Raw genomic sequence first — 23,348 nt, 5'->3', positions numbered from 1 at the left:
CCAGTCCCTTCCCAGAGGCTATTATCCCCCCCACTGCTACTATAGGCACCATCTCTCCCTACTATACCTGCTATCCCACAGCCCCAGTCCCTTCCCAGAGGCTATTATCCCCCCACTGCTACTATAGGCACCATCTCTCCCTACTATACCTGCTATCCCACAGCCCCAGTCCCTTCCCAGAGGCTATTATCCCCCCACTGCTACTATAGGCACCATCTCTCCCTACTATACCTGCTATCCCACAGCCCCTTCCCAGAGGCTATTATCCCTCCACTGCTACTATAGGCACCATCCCTCCCTACTATACCTGCTATCCCACAGCCCCAGTTCCTTCCCAGAGGCTATTATCCCCCCACTGCTACTATAGGCACCATCTCTCCCTACTATACCTGCTATCCCACAGCCCCAGTCCCTTCCCAGAGGCTATTATGCCCCCACTGCTACTATAGGAACCATCCCTCCCTACTATACCTGCTATCCCACAGCCCCAGTTCCTTCCCAGAGGCTATTATCCCCCCACTGCTACTATAGGCACCATCTCTCCCTACTTTACCTGCTATCCCACAGCCCCAGTCCCTTCCCAGAGGCTATTATCCCCCCACTGCTAATATAGGCACCATCTCTCCCTACTATACCTGCTATCCCACAGCCCCGGTCCCTTCCCAGAGGCTATTATCCCCCCACTGCTACTATAGGCACCATCACTCCCTACTATACCTGCTATCCCACAGCCCCAGTTCCTTCCCAGAGGCTATTATCCCCCCACTGCTACTATAGGCACCATCTCTCCCTACTATACCTGCTATCCCACAGCCCCAGTCCCTTCCCAGAGGCTATTATCCCCCCACTGCTACTATAGGCACCATCTCTCCCTACTATACCTGCTATCCCACAGCCCCAGTCCCTTCCCAGAGGCTATTATCCCCCCACTGCTACTATAGGCACCATCTCTCCCTACTATACCTGCTATCCCACAGCCCCAGTCCCTTCCCAGAGGCCAGACTGACATTTGTTCCCTTTTATTTTCCCAGATTCATTTGGCTGACACAGTGAAGAGATAATACTGAATGAACGATCCAAAGTGACAGAGTGAATAAGCACAAGTCTGCAGCGCATGGTGATAGAGAGGCACATTACCCACAGGTACCATACAGACAGCAGTGGGCAACGGTTCAGAAGCAACACTCAATATAGCCATATTATAAGTTCTTCTTTGTGTTTTGGTGCACACGTGTATATATACTAATATACTGGCATATTATAACTTCCATGCTATGTAAGCTGTTTTACCTCAAGTGCCAAAATTAATGCCTAGCCATACCAAGAGCTGATATGAGTTGGCCCAAATAAGTGTCCGGTATTAGTCTTTGTCCTTGTGACAGCCTGTTTATTTTTATACTACTACTCCTAGTATACAATTACCAGCTCCTAGTATCTCACCTGTAGCCGGGTGCAGGTGGTCCTACTCTATTCACTGTATGGAAATTGCAGATGTGTCTCCGAAGATGCTGGGAACTGAGTGGTGGTTGCTTTTGGAGTTGTAGTTTTACTGAACACCATTGATGTAAATACAGAAGTATCACAATCATATTTTCTGGCCAAGGGTCCCTTGGGAGGCTGCTGGTTTGGAGTCCTGCATGTTATGTAGAACTGGGCTCTGTGCACCCTAAACACCCCCACCTCCTATACAGCAACATAGAACCTGTCGGAGTGCATCAGCCCCTGATCCAACGAGAAAATTAAACCTGCCTGATTGACAATTTAAGGCCCGATTGGGCAGATTTAAGTTGCCGATTGTGCAGCTTATCTGCCCGTGTATCCGCCACCTTTACTCTCATCATTCTATCTTTCTCTGTGATTCTCTATAAACTCCCTATTCTTTCTCATTCTTGGATGACTTTTTCTCTTGCACTCACCACCCCTCTCTTTCTTGGACTCCCCCTTCTCTCATTGGACTTCTCTTTCTTAATTTCTCCTTCTTTAGCTTCACATCATTTATAATGTATATACTTCTCTATCTCTGTAGTCCCTTAATATTGGACTAACGTTTAAATTCTCTTATTATTGGACCTCTCTCCCTGTCCCTTGTTCTCGCCCCTCTTTCTTTCTTTGATTCCTCAACTTCACTCAACAATTTCTTTCTCTCTTTCTTTCCTCCCCCACCCCCCACACTTAATTATTGGACTTGTCTCTGTTTCTCAATTCGTATTCATTCATTCTCAATCTTTTGTCTGTGTCATTATTGGACTTTTCTCTCTGTCTTTGTGGATTCTCTCTGTCTTTCTTATTCTTGCATGTCTGTCCCACTTTCACCGAATGAAAATTCTTGTACCTCATTATTGGATTTCTCTTTCTTCTTGGATTCTGTCGCCTTTTTTTATTTCTCGCTCTCTCTCCTTCTTCTTATCTGCGCTTTCCCTACTTCTCAGACTTCTCCTTCCTTTCTTTCTCTCATTCTGCTATTGGGCCTCTCTCCCCCCTCTCCCCCATCTTCTAACTTCTCTTTCTGGTCTCTCTTGTTCTTTGGACACTTCTGTGTCTGTGGTTAATTCAGTTTTGCATTTGCCTGACAGGTTAATGGCTTTGCATTTGTGCTCAGTAATATGTGTTGGAAATATGCACTTAAAGAACTTATTAGCATTCTCATTAACCATAATGACCAAATTGTGTTTGTAAAGCTGGAATGTGTTAGACCACAAGGCAAAAGGGAAGTGAAAATATTTGCGCCATCTCGTAACATATTTAATGGGCAAAACAGCCAAGTTAGTATTGTTTTTTTCCCATGCTTCTCTTGCAGCTGCCACACACACATATATATATATGTTACAGGGACAGTAATGCCAATAACTTTCCTTTTCATAAAGGACTTAGTTGACTGTAGAAATAACTTTTATTATGATGTAGACAACGGTATTTATCTGTAGTTTATTGCACAAAGTACAGCTACTATTTTACTAAATCATGTGCACAATTGTGTGTTCACCAGTGTTTGCTCCTAGAGACCCTACCCCATGTATAGGCAAGTTGCCTGTCCTGTCATGTCCTATACAAAATTATTTCCACAAGTGCCATTGGAATGTATCTATCCATGTTTATATAGCCCAGCTAATATACTCAGTGCTGTGTACAGTTCCACAATAAATGTGAGTGCTGCTATACACATAGGTTGGGGCATTATGCCATAAGTTCAAAACTGGACCAGGTACCATGCTAGTGCTGTAGAAGTCAGATATGAATTTCCTTATGGAGTAATTCAGGGTTAGAATTTCAGAAAGTAGTAGGTAAGTTGTAGGTTGCAGTAGTCTGGTTGGGATAGGAGAAGGTTTTGGATGAGTGCTTTCATAAGGATAGGGAGAAAGGGTCTTGATAATAATAGAAAAATAAAAGTGTTAATATGACTGGGGAAGGAGACATAACAGTAAAATAGTAGCCCCAGGCAGTTTCATGTATCAACAGGTTTCATGAACGTGCCGATATAAACTCCAGAGGGAGTAGGGCTGGGTTTGGGCCATCAGTTTGTATTTTGTTAGGTTCAGCTTGTGAGGGTGTTGATGCTTCCAGGAGATACAGCCGATAGGCTGTTAGAAATCTGGGGCAGAATAGATTTTTTAGCAGCCATGCATTATATACTGTGAAGGTATTTAAAGGGGCAGTATACCAACCAGTTATGAAAAACAGTAAATAATTCTAGATCAACAATAAACAATATATTGAGAAGGCCCATCTTGGGTTTTTGTAAAGGTGCTTTGACAGTTGTTCTTTCTGGGAATGTTTTTTTATTAGACTGTTTTTCTCTCAGAAGACCAATCACTGCGGCATCTCCTACTGAGTTTTAGGCCCCAGCCACATGGGGAGCTGATACAGTGTAGGGGCTAATTTTTGGCCTGTGTTTTTCCGCAGGTCGAGAATCCACCTCTACGCTCCAAAAAGTTTATTGTTGTGCCTGAACCTGGAGCCATTGCGTCGGCCCGGGCACACAGAGTGGATTTCAGCACTGAAATGCATACTTGAGCAGTTTTTGCACCAAAATCCACTCTGCATGCCTGCGCCCAGGTCAACGTAATGGCTCTGGGAGCAGACACAACAATAAGGTTTTTGTAAAAATGCAGGCCTTTACACTGGCATCAGCTTTCCGTGGATATCAGTGGCGAAATGCAGGATTTGGCATCTCAGAGCCAATATCCACAGTGTTTGCCTGTACCCGGGTCAAAGTAATGTAGAATAGCATGTCATATATATACAGGATTTATTAACAAGTTTTAGTGAATAAAGTCAAAGGAAAGGAAACCTTCCTTACAGATAGATGTATAAAGCTGTATATGACAAGCTTAGTTATATCTGATATGTTGTGGCGAGCCGCAGAGCCCATTATACTGGGGGTTGTACTTACTGCACAAAGACAAGCTGTAAAGCAGAGCTGAAATACTGGTTGTGCTACATTTACCTTGTAACTTTAGGCAAACGGTAATACAGGGGATTGGCTGCTAAATGTACTCTGGACATTGGAAAAGTCGAGAAGGGAATTGGAAACTATGAAATTATTGCACCAAAACTTTGATTTGTGACAAAATACACAAGTAGCAAAATAAAATTCATGCAGCAGTAACTTTCTTTTTCTCGTTTTTTTATTATCCTCCAACAAAAAGCATTAGGCCTCGAATACCCAATCCAGTGATACAGTAACTCATAGACCCGGCGCTTCCTACGCTCATTGATCTCCCTCTGGGGCCGCTCATTAGCTCCCACCTGCTGCCGACCTGGATAATGAGAGGCCGGGGGGGGGGAAACACTCGCACAAACAGTGGGAATAGATTCTCCGCTCGCTGGCCGGGAAGGCGCATGTATATCGCTCTGTGCCAGGGAGACTCCCGCTATGTGGGACTCTATGTGCCGAGTATGCACCGTTAAGTGTCACACAATTCTCTCATTGAACCCTGTGTTTAGTACTTATAGCTGTCTGGCAGAAATAATTATCATTTATATAGTGCCAACGTATTCTGCAGTGCTGCACAAATAATAGGTGTATACAATAAACATGCCAAAACAATGGATGACTGGTACAAGAGCTAAAGAAGGGCCTGCTCAAAAAAGTTTACAATCTAAAAAAAAAAAAAAAAAAAAATTAAAAAGAGTCTTAAGCCTTTTATAGGGTCACAAGACCGCTCAGTGACTTCTAATATCCTTATCATTTACAGTAGGGGGTACATTATCCCTTATAATACATGAGTGATACTCAGAGTTCCCTGTATAACTCAGCCTGCAGCCTTGTGCCTTTATATGGGCACAGAACCCCTCAGTGACTGCTAATATCCTTATCATTTACAGTAGGGGGTACATTATCCCTTATAATACATGAGTGATACTCAGAGTTCCCTGTATAACTCAGCCTGCAGCCTTGTGCCTTTATATGGGCACAGAGCCCCTCAGTGACTGCTAATATCCTTATCATTTACAGTAGGGGGTACATTATCCCTTATAATACATGAGTGATACTCAGAGTTCCCTGTATAACTCAGCCTGTAGCCTTGTGCCTTTATATGGGCACAGAACCCCTCAGTGACTGCTAATATCCTTATCATTTACAGTAGGGGGTACATTATCCCTTATAATACATGAGTGATACTCAGAGTTCCCTGTATAACTCAGCCTGCAGCCTTGTGCCTTTATATGGGCACAGAACCCCTCAGTGACTGCTAATATCCTTATCATTTACAGTAGGGGGTACATTATCCCTTATAATACATGAGTGATACTCAGAGTTCCCTGTATAACTCAGCCTGCAGCCTTGTGCCTTTATATGGGCACAGAACCCCTCAGTGACTGCTAATATCCTTATCATTTACAGTAGGGGGTACATTATCCCTTATAATACATGAGTGATACTCAGAGTTCCCTGTATAACTCAGCCTGCAGCCTTGTGCCTTTATATGGGCACAGAACCCCTCAGTGACTGCTAATATCCTTATCATTTACAGTAGGGGGTACATTATCCCTTATAATACATGAGTGATACTCAGAGTTCCCTGTATAACTCAGCCTGCAGCCTTGTGCCTTTATATGGGCACAGAACCACTCAGTGACTGCTAATATCCTTATCATTTACAGTAGGGGGTACATTATCCCTTATAATACATAAGTGATACTCAGAGTTCCCTGTATAACTCAGCCTGCAGCCTTGTGCCTTTATATGGGCACAGAACCCCTCAGTGACTGCTAATATCCTTATCATTTACAGTAGGGGGTACATTATCCCTTATAATACATGAGTGATACTCAGAGTTCCCTGTATAACTCAGCCTGCAGCCTTGTGCCTTTATATGGGCACAGAACCCCTCAGTGACTGCTAATATCCTTATCATTTACAGTAGGGGGTACATTATCCCTTATAATACATGAGTGATACTCAGAGTTCCCTGTATAATAATAATGTTATTTAGTAGTGCGCACAGCTTCTCCTTTGTTTTGCTATAACAAATACCAGCATAAAGACCGAGTATAAAATGCAGCTAAATAAATCGTACTATGTGCCCTTCTCAAGATGGCCGATCGTTCCTTCCAAATTTGGTCGCATTGGTGACAACGCCACACTTCCGGGGATTTGCCATCCACAGTAATGGCGTCTTCTCCTTCTGCCACTCGCAAAATGGAGACCGGATCCGGTGCCAGTTTTCGGCCTGTGGTTCTTTCCTACTCATAAAGCTATGATTTCCAATTTCCCTCGGTAATCTCGCTTTCCGTTCATTTCAATTGTGCAGATAAGTCGCAGTAAGAGAGACTCAATGCGTAATTCGCAGCGTCTGTTAGACTGACCAATAGAGTTCGGGCGAGTAGGCGGAGAGTGGGCGGACCGTGTGGGAGGGGGTGGCTAGTGGGCGGTCCGTTCGGGAGGAGGCGGGGAGGGTGGGCGGTGCTTGTGGCTGTGCTGCAGTGTGTGTCAGAGCCGGGAGCTGTGAATGAGAAGGGAGCTGTGTGCGGAGATGCGGCAGGCACGCTAGGCCCGAGCACCGTGCCCCAGTGCGTTCCGCCAGGTGAGAGATGGTTCCCTGTGATCAGCGGGAAGAATTTGTTATTTCTATGGATTTCTAAATCTGTACCCTCATCATCCTCCTCTGCCTGTGCCCCACTGCCCTGCCCCACATGTGCCAGCCGGGTAGTACCCCAGTGCTGCCCTGGCCTTAGGCACACACTCCTGTGTTTGTAGCCTTCTAGCTAACGTCTTCCCCCATCTTACCCAGTGCCCCCCAGAGCCTCAGCCCCCCCTTGTCTCTATACCCGTAGCTAACATGCCTGTACCCCATCTTACCCAGTGCCCCCCCTTGTCTCTATACCTGTAGCCAACATGCCTGTACCCCATCTTACCCAGTGCCACCCCTTGTCTCTATACCCGTAGCTAACATGCCTGTACCCCATCTTACCCAGTGCCCCCCCTTGTCTCTATACCTGTAGCTAACATGCCTGTACCCCATCTTACCCAGTGCCCCCCTTGTCTCTATACCCGTAGCTAACATGCCTGTACCCCATCTTACCCAGTGCCCCCCTTGTCTCTATACCCGTAGCTAACATGCCTGTACCCCATCTTACCCAGTGCCACCCTTGTCTCTATACCTGTAGCTAACATGCCTGTACCCCATCTTACCCAGTGCCCCCCTTGTCTCTATACCTGTAGCTAACATGCCTGTACCCCATCTTACCCAGTGCCCCCCTTGTCTCTATACCTGTAGCTAACATGCCTGTACCCCATCTTACCCAGTGCCCCCCTTGTCTCTATACCTGTAGCTAACATGCCTGTACCCCATCTTACCCAGTGCCCCCCTTGTCTCTATACCTGTAGCTAACATGCCTGTACCCCATCTTACCCAGTGCCCCCCTTGTCTCTATACCTGTAGCTAACATGCCTGTACCCCATCTTACCCAGTGCCACCCTTGTCTCTATACCTGTAGCTAACATGCCTGTACCCCATCTTACCCAGTGCCCCCCTTGTCTCTATACCTGTAGCTAACATGCCTGTACCCCATCTTACCCAGTGCCCCCCCTTGTCTCTATACCTGTAGCTAACATGCCTGTACCCCATCTTACCCAGTGCCCCCCTTGTCTCTATACCTGTAGCTAACATGCCTGTACCCCATCTTACCCAGTGCCCCCCCTTGTCTCTATACCTGTAGCTAACATGCCTGTACCCCATCTTACCCAGTGCCCCCCTTGTCTCTATACCTGTAGCTAACATGCCTGTACCCCATCTTACCCAGTGCCACCCTTGTCTCTCTACCTGTAGCTAACATGCCTGTACCCCATCTTACCCAGTGCCCCCCCTTGTCTCTATACCTGTAGCTAACATGCCTGTACCCCATCTTACCCAGTGCCCCCCTTGTCTCTATACCTGTAGCTAACATGCCTGTACCCCATCTTACCCAGTGCCCCCCTTGTCTCTATACCTGTAGCTAACATGCCTGTACCCCATCTTACCCAGTGCCCCCCTTGTCTCTATACCTGTAGCTAACATGCCTGTACCCCATCTTACCCAGTGCCACCCTTGTCTCTATACCCGTAGCTAACATGCCTGTACCCCATCTTACCCGGTGCCCCCCCCTTGTCTCTATACCCGTAGCTAACATGCCTGTACCCCATCTTACCCAGTGCCACCCTTGTCTCTATACCTGTAGCTAACATGCCTGTACCCCATCTTACCCAGTGCCACCCTTGTCTCTATACCTGTAGCTAACATGCCTGTACCCCATCTTACCCAGTGCCACCCTTGTCTCTATACCTGTAGCTAACATGCCTGTACCCCATCTTACCCAGTGCCCCCCCTTGTCTCTATACCTGTAGCTAACATGCCTGTACCCCATCTTACCCAGTGCCCCCCTTGTCTCTATACCTGTAGCTAACATGCCTGTACCCCATCTTACCCAGTGCCCCCCTTGTCTCTATACCTGTAGCTAACATGCCTGTACCCCATCTTACCCAGTGCCCCCCTTGTCTCTATACCTGTAGCTAACATGCCTGTACCCCATCTTACCCAGTGCCCCCCTTGTCTCTATACCTGTAGCTAACATGCCTGTACCCCATCTTACCCAGTGCCCCCCTTGTCTCTATACCTGTAGCTAACATGCCTGTACCCCATCTTACCCAGTGCCCCCCTTGTCTCTATACCTGTAGCTAACATGCCTGTACCCCATCTTACCCAGTGCCCCCCTAGGCTTGCCTCCTGCTGCTTATCTAACATTTTTCCACTCCTCTTTACCCTGTGGCACCCTAGGCTTTCCCATCCCTGTGTCACTAACCCTACCCCCAAGTTACCCCTAATATACCTGTATGTATCCCAAGTGGTACAGTTATGATTTTGGAATGTAAGTCTCAGTGAGTCATGTGACACAAGTGACACTGCTGAACATCAATTCTAACTGCTGACATTGTTAAGCACAATTTATATGGATATATCCTACAGGTTTTTCAAGGCTTTTGAGTATTTCCTCTCCCATCATGGTCTCTAAGTCTCCTCTGCTGCTTCTGATATGTCGGCCCAACTTCATGCACCCTGGTCTAATACACTTGTATCATTGGGTGCTGGCACCCATGTTCCCTATTGGTTGGTCTCGTGGGGGCCATTCTCTTCCTTCTTAGTCACAAGTTTGTCTCCTTTCTGTGCGGGAGGGTGCCTGGCTCTGCCATGTCTGTGCTGCGTGCCACTGGTTCTGGGCCTGGTATAAGTGCTGAGTCTGCAAGACAGTAGGCAGCTGTACTTGGTTCTGTCTTTGGTACATACACCCAATATTATTTCTTTCCCAGCATGCACCAGTCTGACCTGAGGGGAGTTAGCTCCCTAATCTACTTCCCACTGTGCTTTTGTTGGAGGGATTAGGATTTGGCACTTTATGCAGTTTTTTGTTACCCCAAGTGTTTATTTTGCCTTAAATGTATTGCCCCAGTTGTCTCTTATGCACGGGGGGTATTTCACCAGTTGTTGAGTTCCCCTAGCAATGCATGCTGGCTGCTGGTACAGTGCTGCCCCTCTCCTGTTTTTGAATGTAAACTGTTATCTTGTTGCTTGGGTCCTCATTATCCTAGCAACCAGGCAGGGGCTTGAATGTCAGACTAGAGAATGATTAAGAGGTGTCCCAGGCAGCCAGAGAACCCCTTTAAAGGAGACGTATCATGTGAAAATTAAGAATGCACCAGCGCATTATATTTGTGTTTTGGACTGATTTATTTAGAAATTCCCCCAAAACCCCACTAGTCCCGCCCATATGTGCCACTTCCTGCTGCCTCCTCCCAGGCTGTGGAGGGGGGGCGGCGGCACTCAGCACACTGCGCTGTAGAATAGGAACCAATCAGCAGCTAGGCTGACCTGATTAGGAACTGAAGCCTGTCTGTGCTTGTGTAACTGCAGGGCTGTGATTGGCTACTGTGCTACTGGCAAGGACCGTTAGGACACGCCCACCCCTCATATGAAGCACAGACAGGGACCTGAGAGGATCTATAGGGAGCTCTAATAAAGGGGCCATTTTTACAGACAGTATTAAAACCAGCACCATGTATTATTCATAATTGCCTACAGGATTAAGATGTTTTCTTTAAATGTATTTCCCCAGTTGTGTCTGACCCACAAGGGATAGTTCACCAGTTGCTGATGCCCACCCAGTCTGGGCTAACATTTGCCATAGTTTTATATACAGCCTTCATCCCTCTTGTAATAGGCAAGCAGTCGGAGATAGGCGGGGTTTAGGCAAAGGTGTCACCAGTGGGTGTGATGACATCACAAGGGGTACGATTGTGTGGGGTGACATCAGTAGAGGGAAAGATGGTGGCTGATCTAGAGAAAAAACTGCAAATTGTGTCTGGACTCATATGTTGGTCTGAACCCACCCAATCTGCTGTATAGTTGGACATGTGTTGCGGGGCTTGGGTGGGTGGAGCTAGGCAGACACAAATGACAGTGCTCCGCCCACTTCTGATGTCATATCTGATAGCATGGGTCAGTTCCTTCACACCAGGGGGCAGATGGGGCTCGATTTGAGAAGAAGTGGGGCGCATCACTTACAATGCAGATTTTGGGGGTTAATCAGTGCACCACTACAAATCAGGCTAAAAAGTTGAATTTCACATGTACCCTTTAATCAGTTTATGCTGAAATCTTGAACGAGGGGGATCAAAAGAACCGCAACACTCGCAGGTTTCATTTGGACCAAAGGGTTGCAGTTGATGCGCATGTGTCTTTTCTGAGCCTCAGTGACTATGTTTCTATATTGTCCAAACCTTATGGGTATTACATCCCTGTATATTGGCAGCACCGACGGCCCTGGAACTGGTACCACTAATGAGCGTGGCGGCATCGCTAAGCATCCCTCGCAGTCGCGCCTTGGCAGCAGTCGCCTTCAGCTGTTGTCTCTCTGACCTTCTCCAAGATGTGGAGATTGACTCAGCCCTGGGTGTGATTGTGCCGTAATCTGTGGCTGATGCTTGGGCGGAACACAGGAGCTGACTCCGTGCCAGATTCAGCGCAGAGAGTCGGGGTGGGTGGAGGGGGCAACTGCAGTTTCTGGCTGCACAGGAGTGGAAGGCTCTCAAAGGGTTAAGTTTTTCACTGTTGGGCCCTAACATGTCCCACATGTGGTCCTGTATGTATCGGCCCTTATAGATTGTTCTGTAGTTGTAAATCGTAGGTCCGTTAGCGACAGGGGTGGGGAAACATGTCTAGAATACAGCAACGGTTTCCTATATCTGTAACCTTGTTATAAAGTAAGTGGGGCCCTAACCAGATGTGGGCCCCTCAACGGGGGGCTCCAACTAAACCAGTAGTGTGGGTTCCAGAAAGGCCCTTGGATAGGTATTGTTACCTGGTGTACCCTAGGGATTCTTAAAGCTTTTCATGCAGTAGCTCTCCAGTTTGGAATTTCAGCAGTTATCTGGTTGCCAGGGGCCTGTTTACCCTAGTGACCAGGCAGTGCTTAGGATTGGAGACTTCAAGATGAAGAATAGGATTTTTTTTTTGGCTGCCGGGGTCAGTGACCTCCATTTAAAAGCTGGAGGAAGGCAAATAATTGCATATATGTTGTATAATAATGTATCAATAAAGACCAATTGAAAGGTGCAAGGAATAGAATATTCTGCAACATAGCGTATGAAAATGGGTGCTATTTAGGGACCAGTTTTTGGGTTGCCAGTTAAATTATGGCCCCTAACAAAGGGGTTAAACATACCTACTGATTACTGCGGCCATGTAGTGCTAATGTTCCTGTTTATTCATGGCTCTGTGTTATTTCCATAACCAGTTGAGCACTAAGGGCAGGGGGACTGAGATTTCCATATCACAAGCAGAGCAGAGCAGTATGGGAGCTCCCACTAAGCACAAGAGCTTACACTTTATCTTGCAGATCAGTTATAGTAAAACAGTGTATAGTAGGAATAGGCAGAAGCCTTAGAGGAAAGGGCCCAGGACATTCCTGTGCAGCAGAAGAATTGCTACTAAATCTGATCAGGGCCCCCTCGTAACACGGCCGTACCCCCCAGCGGCGGCGTGCAGCAGGCCTGCTGCTAATTTTGCAGTGTTTGGACGATCTGTTTTGCTTTCCAGTAAGAGAAAGAATAACAACATAATTGGCATGTTTAATAAAATAAACGTTGCTGAGCGGCGATTGTTCCAGGGATGCGAATGCCATTGCCCGAGGCACAGCCATTTCCTGGAACGCTCGTGCTCGCCAGGAACCCGTCTCCGGCTAGTTTTCAAGGGCCCAAAAAATGAAAGGGGTTGCTGAGTTTTATTGCATTCAAATATAATGTGCTATTATTCTGTACTCTGTATAAATTAGCTGCTGCTCCCTGGCCTCCTGTTTACTTGAATGGTAAATGCCTGGCACCCCCATTACTGCAGTTTAGGGTGCTTGTCTCCTATATTCCTAAGGATAATATCCCCCCATATACCGTCAACCTTATGTAGCTGATGGGCCTACAAGTGCGTAACAGATAACCTGTTTAGAATAAATGGGGTAATTTAATAATGCTGCATCTTTGCCACTGGTCTAGTAACCAATGGCAACCAATCAGCTAGCTTTAAAGGAGAACTAATCCCTAATATAACCCCCAATATAATGTGCTGTTGCTTTGCACTGTTCAAAGATGTATGTATGCTACAGAAACCCTACTATAGTTTATATAAATACCCCACTGTGTAGCCCCGGGGGCAGCCATTCCTGCACTGGTACAGCTGGGGTGTTTGCTACAGAAACCCTACTATAGTTTATATAAATACCCCGCTGTGTAGCCCCGGGGGCAGCCATTCCTGCACTGGTACAGCTGGGGTGTTTGCTACAGAAACCCTACTATAGTTTATATAAATACCCCGCTGTGTAGCCCCGGGGGCAGCCGTTCCTGCGCTGGTACAGCTGGGGTGTTTGCTACAGAAACCCTACTATAGTTTATATAAATACCCCGCTGTGTAGCCCCGGGGGCAGCCATTCCTGCACTGGTACAGCTGGGGTGTTTGCTACAGAAACCCTACTATAGTTTATATAAATACCCCGCTGTGTAGCCCCGGGGGCAGCCATTCCTGCACTGGTACAGCTGGGGTGTTTGCTACAGAAACCCTACTATAGTTTATATAAATACCCCGCTGTGTAGCCCCGGGGGCAGCCATTCCTGCACTGGTACAGCTGGGGTGTTTGCTACAGAAACCCTACTATAGTTTATATAAATACCCCGCTGTGTAGCCCCGGGGGCAGCCATTCCTGCACTGGTACAGCTGGGGTGTTTGCTACAGAAACCCTACTATAGTTTATATCAGTGATTCCCAACCAGTGGCTCGTGAGCAACATGTTGCTCCCCAAACCCTTGGATGTTGCTCCCAGTGGCCTCAAAGCAGGGGCATATTTTTGAATTTCTTGTTTGGAGGCAAGTTTTGACTGCATAAAAACCAAGAATAAAGCCAAACAGAGCCTTCTGTAGGCTGTGAGTCCACATAGGGGCTATAAAGTAGCCATTTATAGCTCTTATTGGCACCTTTTTCATACTTGTTTTGCTCCCCAACACTTTTTCCATTTAAATGTGGTTCACGTGTATAAAAGGTTGGGAAACCGTGGTTTATATAAATACCCCGCTGTGTAGCCCTGGGGGCAGCCATTCCTGCACCGGTACAGCTGGGGTGTTTGCTACAGAAACCCTACTATAGTTTATATAAATACCCCGCTGTGTAGCCCTGGGGGCAGCCATTCCTGCACCGGTACAGCTGGGGTGTTTGCTACAGAAACCCTACTATAGTTTATATAAATACCCCGCTGTGTAGCCCCGGGGGCAGCCATTCCTGCACTGGTACAGCTTTGGTGTTTGCTACAGAAACCCTACTATAGTTGATATAAATACCCCGCTGTGTAGCCCCGGGGGCAGCCATTCCTGCACTGGTACAGCTGGGGTGTTTGCTACAGAAACCCTACTATAGTTTATATAAATACCCTGCTGTGTAGCCCCGGGGGCAGCCATTCCTGCACCGGTACAGCTGGGGTGTTTGCTACAGAAACCCTACTATAGTTTATATAAATACCCCGCTGTGTAGCCCTGGGGGCAGCCATTCCTGCACTGGTGCAGCTGGGGTGTTTGCTACAGAAACCCTACTATAGTTTATATAAATACCCCGCTGTGTAGCCCCGGGGGCAGCCATTCCTGCACTGGTACAGCTGGGGTGTTTGTTACAGAAACCCTACTATAGTTTATATAAATACCCCGCTGTGTAGCCCCGGGGGCAGCCATTCAAGCTGGAAAAATAAGAAAAGGTATAGGTTACATAGCAGATAACAGATAAGCTCTGTAGAATACAGTGAGAATCTATGCAACTTATCTGTTATCTACTATGTAACCTGTGCCTTTTCTCCTTTTATCAATTTAAATGGCCGTCCCCATGGCTACACATCAACTTTGTGTAAATATAGACTTTTGAAGCAAAACACAACTTTTACCAGCGCAGGACAATCGTACATAATATATTTATTACTTTGATACATTTTTTGGTGTTACTGTTCCTTTAAGCACATCACTGACAGTTGTTACGGATAGCTGCAGCCAGATCATATTATTCTTCCCCTTTTATATTTTGTTTTTCCTATTTTTGTGACACAGAACCTGTGATTGGTTAATGACACCGAGCTGTTACGGGGGAAGGAAATGGCGAGGGGCCACACTGATCTCCGGCAAATCACTTAATCCTCCCCTGCCTTGTTATTAGCCAATTACAGGGTGCTAAGCTAAACCCATCCGTCTCTGCTTCCCCCTTTAAGAGGTTGCCATGCATACAAATTAAAAGCCGCGGCGTTAATACAAGGTATTATTTCTGTTCGTTAGGACAACAGTCATTTTGCTCATTTCCCTGCGTGGGGGAAGCCATTCACTCAGTCTGAAGCCGCAGCTTTATGGCGGCATTTAATATGGTGTTTAAAAGCTCTGATTAGAAAGCACGATTAGATAACATAAAGCTGCCTTCATGCTGGATATCTCTAATCACTGGCTGCCCGGCTGGATTATACACTGGCATTCTCTCTCTCTCTCTATTCCTTTCTTTATTCTCTCTTTTCTTTTATTCCCTCAACTGGAAATGGGAAAACCTCCCAGAAAAGAAAGACTTAAGTGCCTATGCTGCCATAGTTTTATGGTATCTCTCTGTACAGGCTATGAGCAAACTTATGGGGCTGTTCCTGCTGAATTGTGCTTAGTACAGGGGAATCCCTATGCTGGCATAGTTTTATGGTATCTCGCTGTACAGGCTATGAGCAAACTTAGGGGGCTGTTCCTGCTGAATTGTGCTTAGTACAGGGGAATCCCTATGTGCCATAGTTTTATGGTATCTCTCTGTACAGGCTATGAGCAAACTTAGGGGACTGTTCCTGCTGAATTGTGCTTAGTACAGGGGAATCCCTATGCTGCCATAGTTTTATGGTATCTCTCTGTACAGGCTATGAGCAAACTTAGGGGGCTGTTCCTGCTGAATTGTGCTTAGTACAGGGGAATCCCTATGCTGCCATAGTTTTATGGTATCTCTCTGTACAGGCTATGAGCAAACTTAGGGGGCTGTTCCTGCTGAATTGTGCTTAGTACAGGGGAATCCCTATGTGCCATAGTTTTTTGGTATCTCTCTGTACAGGCTATGAGCAAACTTAGGGGTTGCTGTTCCTGCTGAATTGTGCTTAGTACAGGGGAATCCCTATGCTGCCATAGTTTTATGGTATCTCTCTGTACAGGCTATGAGCAAACTTAGGGGGCTGTTTCTGCTGAATTGTGCTTAGTACAGGGGAATCCCTATGCTGCCATAGTTTTATGGTATCTCTCTGTACAGGCTATGAGCACATTTAGGGGGCTAGTTCTTCTCTAATGTAGGTGTGGCTCAGTTAGTGGGAGGAACCCCAGTGGCACCTACATTGGGTTACCCTGCTGATGATATAAATAGTATGCCCTGTTTGCTCTGTCTCCCATTTGCACTTCAAAGCAGGGACTTATTAAAGTCTGAGCAATTATGGATTCTGAACATGGTAAATATTTAGTTTGGTGTTTCTTTCTGAGTAAAACATGGGAACTCCCATAAAAACGCTATTGATGGTTAGTCAGGCATTGTGTCATCTCTCAGCATTACTCCTCTGTTGTGGGGACGCTTGTTATTGTTGTCGGCAGCTGAGAGTTTGCTTTAAAGGGGTTGTTCACCTTTAAATTAACTTTCATTATGATGTAAAGTGTTCTATACTGAGACCAATTGCAGTTGGTCTTCATTTTTTATTATTTGCCCTTTTTGAATTATTTAGTATTTGTTCAGCAGTTTGGACTTTTAGCAGCTTTCTGGTCACTAGGGTCCAGTTTAGCCTAGCAGTGGGTTGAAAGAGAGACAGGTATATTAATAGAAGACAGTCAAGATAGAAGGATAAGTAATAAAAAAAAAAAATTGTAGCCTCACAGAGGAACAGTTTTTTGGCTGCCGGGGTCAGTGACCCCCATTTGAAAACCGAAAAGAGTCAGAAGAGGAAGGCAAATAATTCAAAAACTATAGAAAATATAAAATGAAGAATTGGCCATTCTATAGCATACTAAAAGTTAACCTGAAGGTGAACCACCTCTTTAACTTCACGTAGGCAAGTAGTATGGCAGCTCTCAGTTTCCCCCGTGCCCACCGACGTTGCATTTTGTCAGTTTGTGTTGCTATTTGTGGTTATTTTAGGATTTCAGGTTAAAGCAAAACAGGAGCATATCTCTTTAAGGCGGAAGGCTAATGTGCAGGGAGAGTAAAGTTTCACTTGTTGATCTATTTTAAGGACTCAAGACCGCCATTTTATATCTGTACTTCCTTTAAAATAAGCTTTTAACCACCCATACATTAAAAATAGGTGCTGAATGGGTATTTCAGGCGTTACTGCCATTTGCACCTGCTGTATTTAATTGCGCTGTACTGTGACATGCACGTCTATGTAACAAATACACACACATATATATATATATATATATATATATATATATCTATGTTAGATCTCTCAATCTGCACTTGTTGACCTGCTAATTAGTAAGCAGTAAAGTTTAAAAAGTTAAGTAGTAAAGATAAAAAGGAACTCATTTAAAAAAAAAATAAAAAAATAAAAATTGAATTGTTTCGTTAAAATAGAGTCTATGGCAGATACCCTTTCCATAATTCAGAGCTTTCTGGATAATGGGTTTCTGGATAACCAGTCACATACCTGTACTCTTTACAGGAGAAGAACCGAGGCCTAGTCTGTATCACAGCCTGTAAATCAGGGATGGTTCTCTCTTGTTCTTATTGAACTAAAACTATCGGCATCTGGTTGGGAGTTGCAGTTTAAGTATAGCCAGAGAGTATGTTGTTTAATATTTACTTACTAGGTACGAGGAACAAATCAACCCTATGGAATATATTGATTGAACCCCATTCAAACTAATTTAATAACATGTGAACATGATTGGCTGCTCTCCATGGTGCTGAAGAAGATATCCTTACTATTATGGCACAGGAAGTGTTGAGCCACCCCTACCAGGAAATTGGGAGCAGCCAATTGGTTTATTTCATTATCCTTACTCCTCCCTACCTTGTATCTCACTGGATCAAAAAGGGATATTTATGTACTACAGGGGTGTCCACTTTTTTGTACTTTAGACTTGATTCTGCAGCTGTTGCTATGGCTTCAGCCATTTTTCTGGTGCAGAACAGTTTTCATTCTCAGTGGAACACACCTACTCTAGATTCAGTCAGTCACGTGTCTAGTGTATGTCTAGTCTAATGTCAGTGCCCTACTTTCATATACTCGGTAGCTTTTCTCATGTACTTAACTTTTTTGTTTGATCCTACTCGCTGTTGGTCACCCAGGGAGAAGCTCTCTGCAGTTACTGTACCTGGAAGCTCAGTGAGCTTCTAATATTATTATTGTTACTTTTACCTATTTTGTTAGGTCCCCTGCTATTTATATTCCATTTTCTCATTTAAATGCTACCTGGTTGCTAAGGTAAACAAGACCCTAGCAACCAGATAGCTGCTGAAATTCCAAACTGGAGAGACGCTGAACAAAAATCTAAATAACTAAAAAGCCAGGAATAATAAAAAAAAAAATGAAAACCGGTTGCAAATTGTCTTAGAATATCAGTGTCTACATCATACAGGTATGGGACGTCTTATCCAGAATGCTTGGGGCCTGGGGTTTTCCGGATAAGGGATCTTTCTGTAATTTGGATCTCAGTAACTTGTCTGCTAAAAATCATTTAACCATGAAATAAACCCAATAGGACTGTTCTGCCCCCAATAAGGGGTAATTATATCTTAGTTGGGATCAAGTACAGGTACTGTTTTATTATTACAGAGAAAAGGGAATCATTTAACCATTAAATAAACCCAATAGGACTGTTCTGCCCCCAATAAGGGGTAATTATATCTTAGTTGGGATCAAGTACAGGTACTGTTTTATTATTACAGAGAAAAGGGAATCATTTAACCATTAAATAAACCCAATAGGACTGTTCTGCCCCCAATAAGGGGTAATTATATCTTAGTTGGGATCAAGTACAGGTACTGTTTTATTATTACAGAGAAAAGGGAATCATTTAACCATTAAATAAACCCAATAGGGCTGTTCTGCCCCCAATAAGGGGTAATTATATCTTAGTTGGGATCAAGTACAGGTACTGTTTTATTATTACAGAGAAAAGGGAATTATTTTAAAAAATTAGAATTATTTGCTTATAATAGAGTCTGTGGCAGATGGCCTTTCTGTAATTCGAAACTTTCTGGATAATGGGTTTATGGATAAGGGATCCTATACCTGTAATTAATGTAGTTAATTCAAAGGTGAACAAACCTGCTTGTATTTGAATGGATTTATCCATAGCCAGTCTATTTATGATGCCAGTCACAGGCCAGAAAAGACAAAGGGCACCATGTTACCCTGCCAGAGCCGGCTGTCACCGGTTGCCTCTCTGGCAAAGAACAATGGAAAGATGCGGTGCATGTTGATCCTGTGAGGAAAGTGCTTTATAACATTCATAAATACTTAAATACAGATATAGGATATCTTCCATCAGACTGCTGGGCTGTTAAATCTGTCGTAACTTTATGATCTCTCACAGGATGACTTGCTGTTTTTTTAAGTGTACAAGTAACTTCCTGTTCTGCAGATCAGGAAGTAATAAGTGCGCCGTTATTGTAAGTCTCTCGGAGCTTTGCTTTCTTGCACACAGTTACACATTCAAGAGCATCTTGGCCCATAGGTATCACTGGGGGAGTCTTTTTTTTTTCCTATGAGAGTGTTAGTCTTGCCAATGATGAGTAGAGATATACCCATAGGAATCACTAGTGGAAATCTGTTGGTTTGTGTCTTCCCCCAGAACATAAAACTATTGGTAGGAGACAAAGTGCAGATACAGGAAGAGGAGGAAGTAGGACGTTTGCTTAATGACAATTTCCTGTTGGAAAGTACTGAAAAGATAGTGTTTGGGGCTTAAAGGAAAACTATACCCCCAAACAATGTAGGTCTCTAAAAATATATTGCATAAACAGCTCATATGTAAAACCCTGCTTCATCTAAATAAAACATTTTCATATAAATATACTTTTTAGCAGTATGTGCCATTGGGTAATCCTAAATAGAAGAATTAAGGGCCGCCCCCTGGGATCATAGGAGTCACAGTGCACACAAACAAGCCAAGGCACACATACATGCTAGGCCCCATCAGCCAATGAATGGGCAGAGTTCTGCCTTTTGCTCCCACACTACTTCCTGTTACAGTTAGAGCTGCATCACTTCCTGTCAGCTGATCTCTGAGGGAGCACACAGCCCATCACTAAATGGCGGCTCAAGGGAAAGGATGTAAAAGGGCAATATTTACTGATATATATATTCCAGTTTGGGGAGATTCTTTAATAGGCCACTTAATATAATTTAAACTGTCTGTTGGTTACGTATTCATTCTGGGGGTATAGTTTCCCTTTAAGGGGTTGGTAAGACAATCCAGAGTTTTAGTTCAATGGGCCACACATGCTGAGACAATCGATTCGTACTGCAGCCCAGTGACCGACCAATATCCATGGGTTTCATTTGAAAGTAAAGAGGAGCCGTCGCTCCTCATCAGTAGGTTTCTCAGGTTGCTGACCCAAATGGACAGAACAATAGAAAGGCGGCCAATACCGTGTAGGAACCATTATCCGGTATCCAACAGTCCTTTGATGCCAATTGATTGGATAATGTGGGATTGACCTGTGTATGGCTAATTGTAAAATATAAGACATGAAAAAGTCAGAACTTGTGGAAGTGTCATTGAAAAAACAAACATTTTAAGCATCTTTGAAATTTGCTGTGTGAGCACAATAGGCATCCCAGCAGCCCATGCTGTACAAAGGGTAAGTCACAAATACTGTACAGTCAATACCCGTGGGAAACAAATATGCAATAAATGAGAAAAATCTATTTGGTTGCTGCTGTGCTATAGAAACAAGGAAGCTGCTTAAAGATCCGCCTGAGGCACAAATATAGAAAGAGAAAAGTATATTGTGGCTTAATGACCAGGCGAGCAGAGATAGGAGGAAGCACTAGCTGGGCGGGGGGATTGGGGCATCAGAACGGGCAGCGAGATCCCCACGGGCTCGGGAGATCAAGGCAGGGCTTTCTAAAGGGGAGTTTTTGGGTGCACTAGGAGTTGTGGGGTCGGAACTGGCCTGTTGTTTGCCTTTGTTATTATTTATGTTTATCAATAAGCCAAGCATTCAAGTTTTTTTTTTTTTTTAAGATGGGACTGCTTGGGATGCTGGGATATGAAAATGATTGTTTGTCTTTATTAATTGAACCTGATACAGACTCTGAATAAGACTGAATACAGAATTCTGTATGACTATTATATTACTATGAATATTAAAGGTTATGCCATATTCATCTCAGCAAACCATTATTTACTAATCAAACCTGTCTTATTAATTACCCAACCGGATCAACAAGCCCAGCTCATTTTTATAGACAGCGAGCTGTGGGTCTATACCTATCCTATACAAAAGCCTGCACATTTCCACCTGTAATTGTAACTATTAAACAGGTGGTTCACCTTTTATTTATTAGCTTTTAAATTATTTGCCTTTCTCTTCTGCCTCTTTCCAGCTTTCAAATGGGGGTCACTGACCCCGGCAACTGAAAACTATTGTTCTGTAAGGCTACAATATTATTGTTACTTTTTATTACTTATCTTTCTATGCAGGCACTCTGCTATTCGTATTGCCATCTCTCATTTAAACCACTGCTTGGTTGCTAGGGTGAATAAGACCCTAACAATCAGATAGTTGCTAAAAAAAAACAAAAGGAGAGCTCATAAACAACTAACTGAAAAATAAAAAAGGAAGACCAAATTCAAATTGTCTCAGAATATCAAGGTGAACTTCCACTTTATGTTTATACCGCGCCCGTGGTAGGTCTGTATGGCATTCCTTGGGCCCCAGGATAAGCACAGTGCCCTGTCTGTCGGAGCCAGTGAGTTGTGATTTGCAGGGAGGGTTCATATAAAGAAAGAAAATAAAAGCCTTCTGACCAGAGCGCCTTTTCTTCCTTCCTGCAAAGCAGAGAGGAGCTGGAAACCTGCGTTGCCACCAGGAAATGAAATCTGCTGTGAGGACGTGACTCTCGCTATCAGTGAGTGGGAACCGGGGGCTACGAGGCATAGCGAAGAATATTCTGAGCATTTATTAGTTATTGCTGTCATAGGGAGCAGAATAGCATTGGTACTGGGTATTACCTCTATAATATCAGAATGGCTCGACCGAGCTCTTGCTGCCGATTGTGGTTCAGTTAGTCCTATCTTAATCCTTATGCTTTTCAGTGTCTTTCCATTGTCCGTTTACTGAGAATACGCATTACAGACACACAGAGCTACTTTGTAGCAGCTACTTTTCCACGGCTACTAAACGCCAGAAAATCCCCTGCCATAGACAATACCGAGAATTGCCTCTGCTAAAACACACGTAGAGACAATTACCAATAAATGATCAGCATTGTCTATTTTAGTAGCCACGACAAGTAGCTGCTACTAGTAGCTCTGTGTGTCTTCATCCTTATATATTTTACTGTGCAGGGACAAATGCAGAGTGGCAAAGGGACTGCTGTTGTGTAGGGTTGGAATGGGGGCACTTTACCTGCTCCTGTCTGAGATATTGCACAATACTGTATGTCTCTTGGGGTTCCCACTGTGTCCCCTTTAGTCAGACGGGTTCTATATGTTCTAGTGTCATTGTGTGTGCAGTGTACATGGGTACTACCGCCTGTATATACATGACCTGGCATCTTGTTTACTCACCATCTACTTTAAGTGTAAGCTCTGATGAGCAGAGCCCTTTCTACCTCTTGTATCAGTCAGGTTTTCATATGTTTGATGTATGTGGACTTATGTTGCACTGCTCTACGTTGTGTTGATTTGTAATAAATATGGGCTAATAATAATTGAAAATCTCATGGGTGTTTCACCTTTAAGTTCACCTTTAGTATGTTATAGAATGGCAGATTCTAAGCAACTATTTAAATGGTCTTCATTATTTATTTGTTATTGTTTTTTAATTATTTGCCTTCTAGCTCTTTGCAGCTTTCAAATGGGGGTCGCTGACCCCGGCAGCCAAAAAACGATTGCTCTGTGATGCTCCAGTTTTATTGTAATTGTTACTTTTTATAACTTATTTTTCTATTCAGTCCCTCTCCTATTCATATATCAGTCTCTTATTCAAACCAATCCTTGGTTGCTAAGGTAATTTGGAGCCTAGCAACCAAATAGCTGTCACTTTTTGTGATTTTTTTGTTTTTTGTTTGTGATCATTCCAGCTATCGGCCCCAGCAAATGGATCAATAGAAAGGTGCCTGTA

General features: G+C 44.4%; 1 protein-coding gene across 4 annotated transcripts in view; it reads left to right on the top strand.

Annotated features, from left to right (window-relative positions):
- Window positions 1-1,042: 1,042 nt before the first annotated feature.
- The window catches only part of fam49b (family with sequence similarity 49 member B), a 64,967-nt gene continuing 42,661 nt past the window's right edge, over window positions 1,043-23,348 (top strand). For 2 of the 4 annotated variants that reach the window (XM_031903308.1, XM_031903307.1), the window contains exon 1: window positions 6,944-7,028. The gene's annotated coding sequence lies outside the window, so the exon portion shown is untranslated. 4 annotated transcript variants of the gene reach the window in all.

The sequence above is a fragment of the Xenopus tropicalis genome, chromosome 6 (assembly GCF_000004195.4).
Source record: "Xenopus tropicalis strain Nigerian chromosome 6, UCB_Xtro_10.0, whole genome shotgun sequence".
Classification (NCBI taxonomy): domain Eukaryota; kingdom Metazoa; phylum Chordata; class Amphibia; order Anura; family Pipidae; genus Xenopus; species Xenopus tropicalis.
Note: the sequence above shows the minus strand (reverse complement) of the source record. Positions and strands in the feature narration are given on the sequence as shown.